The sequence below is a fragment of the Mustela nigripes genome, chromosome 7, assembly GCF_022355385.1.
Source record: "Mustela nigripes isolate SB6536 chromosome 7, MUSNIG.SB6536, whole genome shotgun sequence".
In the NCBI taxonomy this organism is placed as follows: domain Eukaryota; kingdom Metazoa; phylum Chordata; class Mammalia; order Carnivora; family Mustelidae; genus Mustela; species Mustela nigripes.
In genome coordinates, this window is record NC_081563.1 from 15,035,003 (window position 1) to 15,046,390 (window position 11,388).

Below are 11,388 nucleotides of genomic sequence, written 5' to 3' on the forward strand. Positions count from 1 at the left end.
TGATTCAGGTCTTGGTGTAGCCCTAAGGCTTTGAAATGATTTCCTCACATCCTCCTCCCTCCACGCCTGTGATTTAGAACTCTAGTTTCCTTCCAAGGAGAGACAGCATGAGGTTGTGAAAACACCAAGGACATTTTCCTTTAATCAGCTGGAAACTGGGTGATCAGGCCCTTCCCTCGGAATGTGGGGGAGGGGAAGTTTGGGACCCCCACCCACTCCCCCGCTCCAAACTTGGGAGAGGGGAGACTTTGTCTCAGATGCTGCCAGCCGAAGACCCTGGACTTTTGCCAACTCTGGGCCCGGGAGCCAGGCCCTGGGGTCCTGCGGAAGAGTGATCTCATCTGGCTTTCCCTCACCCCATCTTTCCCACAGAAAACCCCTCTCCTCTTCAACCTTGAGACACCCCTACCCACCCACAGTGCCTTGGGTCTTTCCAGGAGGTGTGTTTTATAAACGTTCTTTCAAGGGAGACCCCAAAGCCCCGGTCTCATTCACGTTAACCCTGAAACCCGCATCAGCTGGCAGGGTGAGTTGCCTTCTGTAAACTGAGAAACCTAAGCTTCAGAGGTTTCCTGAAAAGGACTGGCTCAGGGTAGACCAGCAGTTCCAAAGTCATGCTTCTGGAGACTTCACCAGATCTACAACTCCCAGCAGTTCAACTCCATAAGGAGCTGTTGGCTTTTCCCTTCCTGTTCAGATATTGGCTTCAGCGGTTTTCCCTTATCTGGTCTGCAAGTTATAAACCCAAGAAATTTTCTCCTAAAGATAACGATTACCAAAGCTGGAGTCCAGAGAGCCTCCAGTCAGAGCCGCTAACTTCAGGCTGCTCGAGGGACCCAGCACTCTCGCCCCCACTGCATCAAGGAGAACCATGGGCTTTGCTGCACTGGGCAGGGACAGAAAGCGAGCAAGGAGACTGTGTTGGGAATCAAAGCCTGCCTGCTGCTCGATCTGGTTTTGAATGTCAAGCCAGGTCCTTGCCGTGTGTGTCGCCCTCAAAAATCCAGAGAAATGTCCTGTTCACGGCAGGGAAAACAATTGCACTGATTAATTGTGCTTCTGTTGACGTCTCCATTCTCGAGACTTCTCAGTGCATTCCAGTGAGGCCATCTGCCAGATGGAAGTGTTGTCACACACAGCTTCTCGGTGCAAACTGCAAGGCTTGTGAGACTCGAGCAAGCCTGTTAGAATTCCTTTTACTTAATGGCCATAATCAAAGAACAAGCTCTTAGTTATCTAGCAATGAGCTTTAGAAATAGATGAGTACGAAAAATCGCAATTTATGAGTTCAGCGATTTTTCTTTTGCTGCTAAAAATAAGAGCCTGTGAAACTCTTAACAGGGTTGGAAGAGATATAGTCAATTGTTAATTGTGTACAAGAGGTTGATCCATGGCTACCTTCCTCCCACCACTGCCCAGGGCACGGGGCTCAGGGAGCAGGGCTGAGCTGGCCTGGGAGAGAGAATGTGGGAGACCTCATTCTCAGGCCCCCAAGGGCCAGGGCACCAGCAGGAAGATGGGAGTACTGCCTGGTTGGGACAGTATGTGGCTATAGACAGGGAACCCCATTAGCCTAGGTCGATGACGGGACGATGGCCTGGCCGGCCCCACTGGGCTGGCACCCGGCCTTCAAAGAGTGGCACTTGGGGGCAGGCAGTGCTGGGTCAGCTTGGCCTCCCAGCCAGCTCACAAGTCTGCTTCCTTCTCCGGCTCACCTTGTTGGGAGGCTCAAGGGAACCGGGCAGTTTCCTCCCGTCCGATCCTGTCCCTGGACTGGTGCGGCTGGCCCAACTGAGCTGGATGGAGAGAAGCTGGGGGCACTGGGTTCGAGCCTCAGCTTCAGCGTTCCTGATACTGGGGGTCATGGGCCTCTTGGAACATCAGCCCCTCATTTCTGTAACAGGATGCTTGCATTGGCCTGGCTTGGGTTTTTGCCAGGATTCGATGAGAACATGGAGAGGGTGGTGGTTGTTATTCCTGGCATGGAAAGAGCGGTTTCCTAGCTCATTAATGTGGAAACTGCAAGCGTCTGGCTGCCTCAGGACAAAGGCCCCACTGGCTCTTTCCGTCCTCTCTCCTCACTCCCATATTGTTCAGACTTTGTTTTGGTTGTTTTGGAACTTCCAGAACAATGGGTTCTGGGGGCTTGGCTCTGCAGCTCTTCATACCCTCAAGGAAGCATTTGTGGGGGCTGAGGCCACAGTCCCAGAGTGAGGGGCCTGGAGGGATATTTACCGGCTCAGTCCTGCAGCCTGGAGCATGTCTGCCCCACAGGCCTCGCCCAAAGCCTCCTGTGCTTCTTATAAGTCATCCACTGGGTGCCAGCCCCTTCCTCCTCCAGCTCTGACCCTGCAGCCTATCTCTAGCTGCCAGGCTAGCATCCCTGGAGGCCCCAGTGCGGCAGTAGGTGAGGGGCAGGGCCCTGCGTGATTATCTGTCAGCCCGGCGTCCGCAGACCTGAGCTCGTCCACGCGGGGCCCTGGCCTGTGTCTCCTCCTCCACGGCCTTTGGGTCACCCCCTCCCTCTCCAGGGAGGACAGGAGCAGCTGAGGAATTCCTTTAAGGCGTGAGGCCGAGGATGCCCGCACTCAAGGAGGGACTCCCCATTAAAAGACAGCTGTCGACACAAAGGGTGATGCCTGAGACACTCCTGATGGGCACTGGGGGAGGGGGACCTCCGGTCCATCCTGTCCCATCTGCCTCCTGGCCAGGCTTCTCTCCCTCCGTCTCTGCTTATGTTCTTCCTCCCACTGGGACTCTGCCTGTCCCCCCTTCTCTCCTGCCCTCTGAGAACCAGCCTGAGTTTTACCTCCTCTAGGAAGCCTTCCCCACGCCGACCCTCCTGTCATGGGAGCCACAGCCCTGGCACCTTATCTTCTCTGCTTTGAATGGGGTCTCCCTGAGACTCGGATCTGATTGTAGAGACTCGGCCATTTCCTGCCGTAGGACTGTCTCTCTGAAGCGCGGACCGCATTACCCCCCTCACTGTGTTGGGAATGCCTGGAGCATAGCAGGTGCCCCGATATCCTGCCGATGAGGAGGCTGGCGTGACCCCCTCAGCGTGAGCCCAGGGCGCATGTCACAACCTGGGGATTTTTAAATTCCACAACAGAAATGGAAGCTGACCCCATCGCACGGAGTCTGTGTTATTTCCTGGGCCTTCCCTGCCCTCCGGGAAACGGAATTGATTACCAGAGGAACAACACAGGCTGAAGTTTCTGTTTCTATTCTGCACGGAGGGATTGCTTTCTATGAACCAAAAGACACACAGTCATACCCTTAGGTTCAGTGGAAAACAAATGATAAAGTCAGAATTCCCCCCAAGGTAGCCTTTCCCAGGGACACACGTCCAGTATGGATGGATTCTGGGAATCCCAGCAGTAATTTGCTTGGGGTCTACTGTCTCTGGCCGCCCCTTTGCCTGAAGGTCTAGCTGTGGTTCTGACCACTCCAGAGGAAGGCCAGGTCTGGACCGGCGCCTCCTGTGCGCGTCCTTGGAGGCTCTGCCCAGGGCAACACTGATTCCGGAGGGCTTTGTGCATGGTGTCCGTGTTTGGTCCGGCCTCGGCCAGTCTGACTTTGGGGGCCTGTCTGGATCAGTGTCCTGTGTGTCGTAGGTGCTCATAATAACGTGGATTAGACTGAGGCTCAAAGACCCTAACTTTGTGGAATGATCAAACCCACAGGAGTACAGAGGAAGGCAAAATTGTGGCACCTATGTTGGCCAGAGAGGGTGACACGGGGGTGACTGATGGATGACCGGGGCTGTGGAGATGGCAGTTAGGTGGCCGGCAGAGGGGAGAAGAGAGCATGGCAGGTAGAGAGGAGTCAGCAGTGGAGACCCAGACCTGGGCTTGAGTGTGAACTGTGTAGGAGCAATAGGCTTGGGGCAGAAGGTGTATGCTAGAGGGGCTCCGTGAACACAACAGGCCGTATCACAGCGTCCTAAGTGGCCAGGAGTGGCAACAGCGTCCCAGGAGCCCTCCGTGGGGGGCAGAGGTTAGCAGTGGGGTTGTGGCTGCGTCTGGAAGGTGGAGTCCTGTCTTGAACAGAGCTGGGCTGGGCACTCCTGACCTGACTGCGTCTGGTGTGGCGGGCAGGGTCCGAGTAGAAGGGATTAGAACCTGGGGCGCCTGGACAGCTCAGATGGTTAAGCCTCTACCTTCGGTCCAGGTCACGATCTCTGCGTCCGGGCATCGGGCTCCCTGCCTGCTTCTCCCTCGCTACACGCGCCCCCCCACCCCTGCTCGTGCTTTCTCTCAAATGAACAAACAAAATCTTTAAAGAGAGAGAGAGAGAGAGAGAGAGGATTGGAACCTGAATTTGGGCCCGGCCATCACGGGTGCAGTGAGGAGGAAAGAGGGCCAGGGGTCTGGAGACCGACTGCAGGGGCGCGGAGCTGGCTGAGGCTCCTGGGCCAGGCAGGAGCACATCTGGTGCAGAAGAGGGCATGAATCTGGGGTAGACACCCGAAGTGATCACACACGTGTCTCTCTGCACGCAACCCTACGTCCGCACACGCGGGGCTGTAAGGGGGCGTCACGCTGTGCCCACCGCTGGCTCGGGGTAGGACGCCCGCCTTTCCTTGCAGACGCTGCGGAGCACAGACACAGCCAAGCCCAGGAGACGTTCTGGGGAAAGAACAAAAACCTCACCTGCCACTGAGTTGGGTTTGCAGGGCGAGCACGAGTGGGCCTCGAAGACTTGGGGTACGGGCTGGGGACGTGGAAGTGGGGACCCTAGGAATTAATGTTCTTCTAATGTCGGCTCCATATGTATGTGTAAGGGAGAGGCAGGGGGCGGAGAGCTGAGAAAGGAGAACCTTTTCTGCGGGCCTGAGCCGTTCAGCCCTGGCCCCGCAGGCGGCCCATTCACAGACACCAAAGGCCTCCTCAGAAAGCTCCCAACCGTCTTCAGGGCCCAGCGTGATTCTTGGGGGGGTCTTGCCTCCTCCCAAGTGTCCTTTGAAACCATGTGCCCTGTTCTCCCTGAGAGAAGTTCTAGTTCACACCCTCTTCCCAGCTCCCTGCGCTCACCGGGGCCCATCAGTGGCTTTCATGTAGCTCTGATGTGGGCAGAGGTGGGAAGGGGAAGAAAGACCCTCCAGGGGGAAGAAGGGCCCACCTGGGAAGCGTAAGGGGGCTTTCCTGGTGGCCGGAGCGTGGCCTGGGAGTCGAGCTGGGCAGAAGCCCGGGCCGAGCCGGGGTCAGGGGGACTAAGGCTTGGCGCTCGAGTGGAAACGCTCAAGCTTTGAGCCTGAGGCCAGTGACGTCTTTAGAGTGGCTGCTGCACGCAGACGGGAGGCCGTGCGAGGGCTCCTGTCCTCGGCGTTGAAGCTGGGGGTGTGGGGGTGGGATGAGCCTTCCAGAGAGGCGCTGGGCAGAGCTGGGCAGGTAGCCCGCCCAGGGCCTGTCTGGCCTCCTCCGGGCGGCTCTTCAGCTGCTCAGGGAAACCCTCAGCCGTGGGATGGGCTCATTCCGCCAGGAGAGGCCTTGATCTTGGTGATTTCTGGCGCTGAGCCCTGGGGTCCCCACACCTGCAGTCCTGGGCTCTATCCCTACGGGGTTTCCAGGTGGTCCTTGGAGCGGGATCATTCATCCCGCTACCCACTCAGATGTGAAATGCCAGTAGAAGGCAACAATGACCCCATTCTGGGGCCTCACACCACTGTGGTCATCTTCTCCTTGGAGGCTCTGGCGGGTGCCCCCGCCCATCCCCGAGGCCAGAGGGAAGGTGGGCCGTCCAAGTCCAAGACGTGTGTTCTGCTGTGAGCTTCTGGGGGGTGAACGAGAACAGAAGCCCCACCAAGAGCCCCTCCAAAACTATGGGCGGGGGGAGGGAAGAGAGGAGACTACTGGTTACTGAGGCTGGCTCTGAGCAGGGCAGCTGGCGTCTGTACACCTGGGCCTGCCCACAGTAGCCTCAGGAGAAGTACCACAATCCCATTTTATTGACAGGAAAACTGAGGCTCAGAAAGGTAGAGTAACTTGGTCAAGGCCACACAGTGAGTGGGTGTGTGGCTCTGGGACTCTGGAGCCATGCTCTGTACCAGGCAGGGAGGTATCTTTTATTTTTTTAATTTTTATTATTATTTTTAAGAGATTTTATTTATTTATTTGTCAGAGAGAGTGAGCACAGACAGACAGAGGGGCAGGCAGAGGCAGAGGGAGAAGCAGGTTCCCTGCTGAGCAAAGAGCCTGATGTGGGACTGGATCCCCAGGACTCTGGGATCATGACCTGAGCCGAAGGCAGCCGCTTAACCCACTGAGCCACCCAGGCATCCCAGGGAGGTATCTTTTAAACAACCACCATTAACAGAAATGTCCAAGTTCCAAGAATTGAAATGGCCTCAGTACCACATGGCTTATTGTTTTTGAAATCTTTGTTGAATCCAGCCAAGTGGAAAGTCTGACCCTTGTTCCCTTCTTAGCCTCACAGGCCAACTCAGGATCCGTGGCCACCCCAGGCCTTGACTTCCTGCCAGTCCCAGGTCGGCCCTGCCTGGGATGCTCCTAATGCACTTGCCCGGGGCTTCTCCTGAGTTCAGGAAATTCCCCAGGACACAGCTGAAGCTGGGCGGCCACCACACGCGTGCGGAGCCCAGAGAGAGTGGAGTGGGGGTTTCCCTGGAAGGACTCCATCAGCTTGGGGTGTTTTCTTCCTGTTGGCTCTCTGGGCCCAGTATCCCCGCCTCCCCCCCACCGACCCCCGCCTTGGCCTCCAGGAACTTGCTTAAGGCCAGGGGACCAGGACTCTGGGGCGTTCGTGGGCGGTGAGCTTCCCGGGGCTGTCCATTGACAGGGCTTCCCCAGAACAGCCGATGAGATCATCTGCCGTTTCAGGCTGGTCTGAGAGATCCTCGGGTGCAACAAAGCAGGCCCAGGAGATATCCTGTATGACTCATCCGTGGGCCATGCACCAGGGGCTTCCGGCCCTCAGCAGAAACCGACACAGAGGACCATTGTTTACCCCGGAAGCCCCCCGCTGGCCCTGCAGGCTCAAAGGGGTCATTTGTGTTTTCTCCCGGGTTTTCTGGAACTATAGTCTGGGGGATGGGGGTCTACCGGGCAGCCTGGGTCCCTGCAACGGGAGGAAAATCAGTGTCCAGTCACTCACCCATAAATCCCACAAGAATACCCCTGATACAGGAGCCTGTCTTTCTCCCTCCTGGCTTTAAAAAAAGAAAAAAAGAAAAAAAAAAAAGGCAAGTGAAAAGGTTTTGATCAGTAGGAGAGGCAGCTAGGACTGGTTTCTCTGCTCTTTCCAGGCCCTCACGTAGGACACCCTCTGGGACACAGACCCAAGGAACTGTTGTAGAAGGCACAGGGCAGGTGGCCAGAGCTGGGCAAGGAGGAAGACCGGGCTGCCCTGGTGCCCCTTGCTACGGATCAAGCTGGGTGCCCTTAGAAACCTCCGGGGGAAAAAAGCCAAAAAATCATTTTTTTTTTAAAAAGAGGAATCAAAGGATATAAAAGAGAATTCACAGGAAACAAAATCCAAATGACCAACAAGTTCACAAAGAAGTTGTAAAGCTCACTAGTTATCAAGGAAATGCAAATTAAGACAAGGAGGTACTATTTCACACCCGTGAGATTGGCAAAAATCACCAGGACAGATACTGTCAGGAGCTGGTGGGCTGGGAAAGGGGGAGGCCTCAGGAGCTGCTGGTGGGAACCGACACCAGCCCGGCGGGCGGTGAGTGTTCATGGAAAATCTTACGTAAATTCAGTGGGTGCAGACCTTGGAACAGGAATCTTGCTCCTGTGCAGCCCGAGTAGGGATGAGGCCCTAGAGTACCAGAGCAGAGGACCCCCTCCCCAGGAAGGCCCCCCCCCAACCTCCACACACTCCCTAGCATGTGGGTTTTCTTCAGCAAAACCTGGAAACCGGGGCCCAGTGAGGTCCTGCGTGGAGCCGGCCACTATGCTGCTGTGGACTCTGGCCCTTCAGGGCTTGGGTTCAGGGCTCTGACTCTAAAGAAGGCAAGACACCCCATTCCCATTCCAAGCTCTAAGTTAACATCCGAACCCTTCCAACTCATGAGCTTTCTCTCTTTGGGTAATAAACTTAGCAGCTTAAAACTGCATACATTTATCCTCTCATCTCACATTGCTGTGGGTCAGGAATCTGGGCCTGGCTTAGCTGGATCCTTTGCTCAAGGCCCTCTAAGACTGTAATCTAAGTGGAAACTGGCAGCACTCTCATCGGGGGGCTCAGGTGGGGAAGAATCTGCACCTGAGTTCAGGCGTTTCCCTGCAGCGGGAAGACCGAGGCCCCTCGCTCTTTCTGCCTCTCAGCGGGAGGCCACCCCCCATCGAGACCACCTGTGCTTCCTTGCCAGGTGGGCTTCCTTGATGGCTGTCTACTCCATCACACTGGCAAGGACGGGCTCTCCACTCAGAGCGGGCCCAACCCCATGTTTAAGGGTTCTTACTTGATTAAGCCTGCCCCACACAGAATAACCTCTGTTTTGATGAGCTCAGAACCAACTGATTTGGGATCTTAACAACACCTGTAAAATCCCTTCATATTCTATGAACTAGGACCAAGTCCCAGGTCCTGCCCACAACCAAGGGGAGGGAATTATGGACGGAACTTCGGGCGGGAAAACATGGTGCCCCTCTAGGGTCTGTCCGACACCTTTTCTGGCTTCCCGTAGAGGAAGGCTCCTCTTCTACTGAGAGGAGGCAGAGTCTCAGGCTGTAAGGAACCGTCCTGGGAGACGCAGCCCTCCCCGTGCAGGTGCAGGGTACTGAGTGCCGGGTGGGACAAGGCAGGGCTGCGGAAGGAGGGCCGACGGGGGGTGATGCTGGGGGGCTTGTCCACCTGGGCTGTGGAGGCTGTGAAGAGAGGCGGTGGTGGGAAAGCAGGTCCTGGGGACGGCTGGCCTCTCAGTAGCATGAAGAAGTGAGGAAGGGCTGGGGCCAGCGGGCACGCACCGTGTGCCAGGCAGGTGCCCTGGGATGACCATTTCTCCATCTCCAGCTGAGAGGGCCCCAGGGACAGGCACCCCCTATACACGTCAGCCCCTTACATTGTAACCTCTTCTTCTGTCCCCTGTCCTTGCCATCGGGGACCCACCCCCTCCTCCACTCAGCTTCCATGGGTACCTACGAGGTCAGCTAAGGGGCAGTTGGGAGGGCACTGCCTGTGCCCACAGATCCCTCTGTGGGCAGGACTGTCAGCCTGCTGGCCTCAGCTCAGCCTGCTCCAGGGAGACACACTGTCAAACAGGAATAAGCACCCACTATGCTGGGGCTCCTCCCACTGCGGGGTTCAGATCTAGCCGGGACCCTCTTGGAGGGCCTGAGCATCCAGAGCCTGTGGGCTATCCTGGCAACCCAGGCTTCTGGACTCCATGCCCTGCTGAGAGACAAGGCTTGAGGCCCTGGTGGCCTAGGTGGGCGTGAGTCCTTGAATCTGGGCTACTCCCAGATGCGCTGCCCCCTCCCTGCCAGTTCTCAAGAACTTCCCCCTGCCTCTGCTCCTGAACCACCTTTGATCCCTCTGTGCCTGCCATGCTGTGAGTCGGATGGGGGAGGCAGTGGGGGTGGGGGTGGGTACCTGCCTCCTCTGCTCAGGCCAACCACGAGTCCCAGCCCTGCGCCACTGACCGCCTGAATTCCCCCCTCACCTTCCAGCCTATCTGTCAGCCTGCTGGCCTCAGCTCAGCCTGCTCCAGGGAGACACACACCCAAAACCAACATCCCCAGCCACCCCCAGCCTCAGCTCACATCTTAATCAAGCAAGGGTTCTAGAGTAAGACCTATGCAAACGAAGCTGGGGCCCTGGCACTCTGGATAACCGCTCTGAACTGTGCTGGCCTCGGCACACGCTGATCTGTTGCACTTGGCCTTCGTGTGAAAACCACAGAAACCAGCTCTGGCTAACTTACTTAGGAAGAGATTTTAGCGAAAGAGTACTGGGCTGCTCACACTGGGTTATCAGGAAGGCTGGAGAACAAGGGAGGTGAGCACCTTTGGACCGTGTCCCCCCTGGGAACCGCGTGCTACCTTCCACCGGGTGGACCCTGCTGGGTTCCCCAGTCCTGTCAGCCTCTCTCGGAAGCTTTGTATCACTCCCTCCAGATGCCAAGCCCCAGGGACAAGGGTTCCACCGGTCACGCACATGTCCCAGCTACCGCTCTGGTGGAGGATGAGGAGGGGACAGGAGCCTCACATCATCTTCTGTGATGGGAGGAGGTGGGCTTGCCTTGCCTGGGATTCGTCTAGCAGAGGAAGGCCGTGGTCATGACTCTTTCTGGTTAGTTCCCCTGTCTTGGCCATCGCGACACCTGGGGCCCAGCGCTGCTAGTGCACACCCGACCACGCAGGGTGCGGGCCGTGAGGTCTCTCTGCCCTGTCTCAGGGTGGCTGGCAGACAGGTGGCTCTGTGGACCTGGCCAGCACACTCTTCTGTTTATGGTGACAGCCAGCCACTGTGCCTTGTTTCGTCCCAGAACTGGGCCCCCACCCACCTGCCCGGGAGTCCACTTCAGGTCAAAGGGCCTGCGTTTCTTATTTGTATTCTATTACTTAGGGTTTCAGACTCACCATATTTGGTACCTGACCCACAGACTTAGGCTCAACTAGTGTTTTGTTCCTCTACCGAATGTCCAGGCTCAGAGTCATCAAATGGGGGACTTCGATGATTTTAAAAGATTGCCTATACAAATTGTTTGGTGGTCCCGCACAAGGGCACGAAGAATCGTGGGGGGGCTGAGGCTGGGCCAGGCAGGGCGTGAGTGACCCCGGAGCTGTAGCCTCCGCCTGCAGATAGGCAGGGTCTTGCAGGACAGCTGGAAGGCCAGGAAGTGAGGACAGACAGCTTTCTCACTCTGGCATCTAGAAGCTTCTCTCCTCTCCCCTAGATCAGGGGATGGACCTGGGGAGGGGTGGGGTGCCCATCCCCCCGACGGTTCTGCTTCCAGACTCCCGCCCTGGGACTTGGCCTGCTTGCTCCAGCGATCTGAACACTGGCCCTGAACATGGAATGGGGTCTTCTGAGCATTGCCTCGACCTGGCAGCCACCCCCAGAACACCATTTGGGTCTGGGGTCTGAAGGCTGCTACAGAGAGCCTGTTCCCTCCGAGCTGGTCTAGACGGTAGCCTCTAGGGCTTCTAGGTCCGGCCAGCTAGCTGCCCACCTTAGAATGAGGAATTTGCCCCCCAAGCAAGGGGATCAGATTGCACATTCCTGAGGACTGAGTCACTCCCAGTTCCTGCCTGTCTTCAGGAATGTGTTTGTGCTCAGGCTGGAGGAGAGCGGAGGGCCTGAGAGGGATTGCACACACCACAGGCCATGCACTCTGTGTCGGGCTGCCTCGTGGGGAGGGGCGAGGGGCCCACGCAAGGTCAAGGGGGACAAGGCTGTGACCTCTGGAGCTAC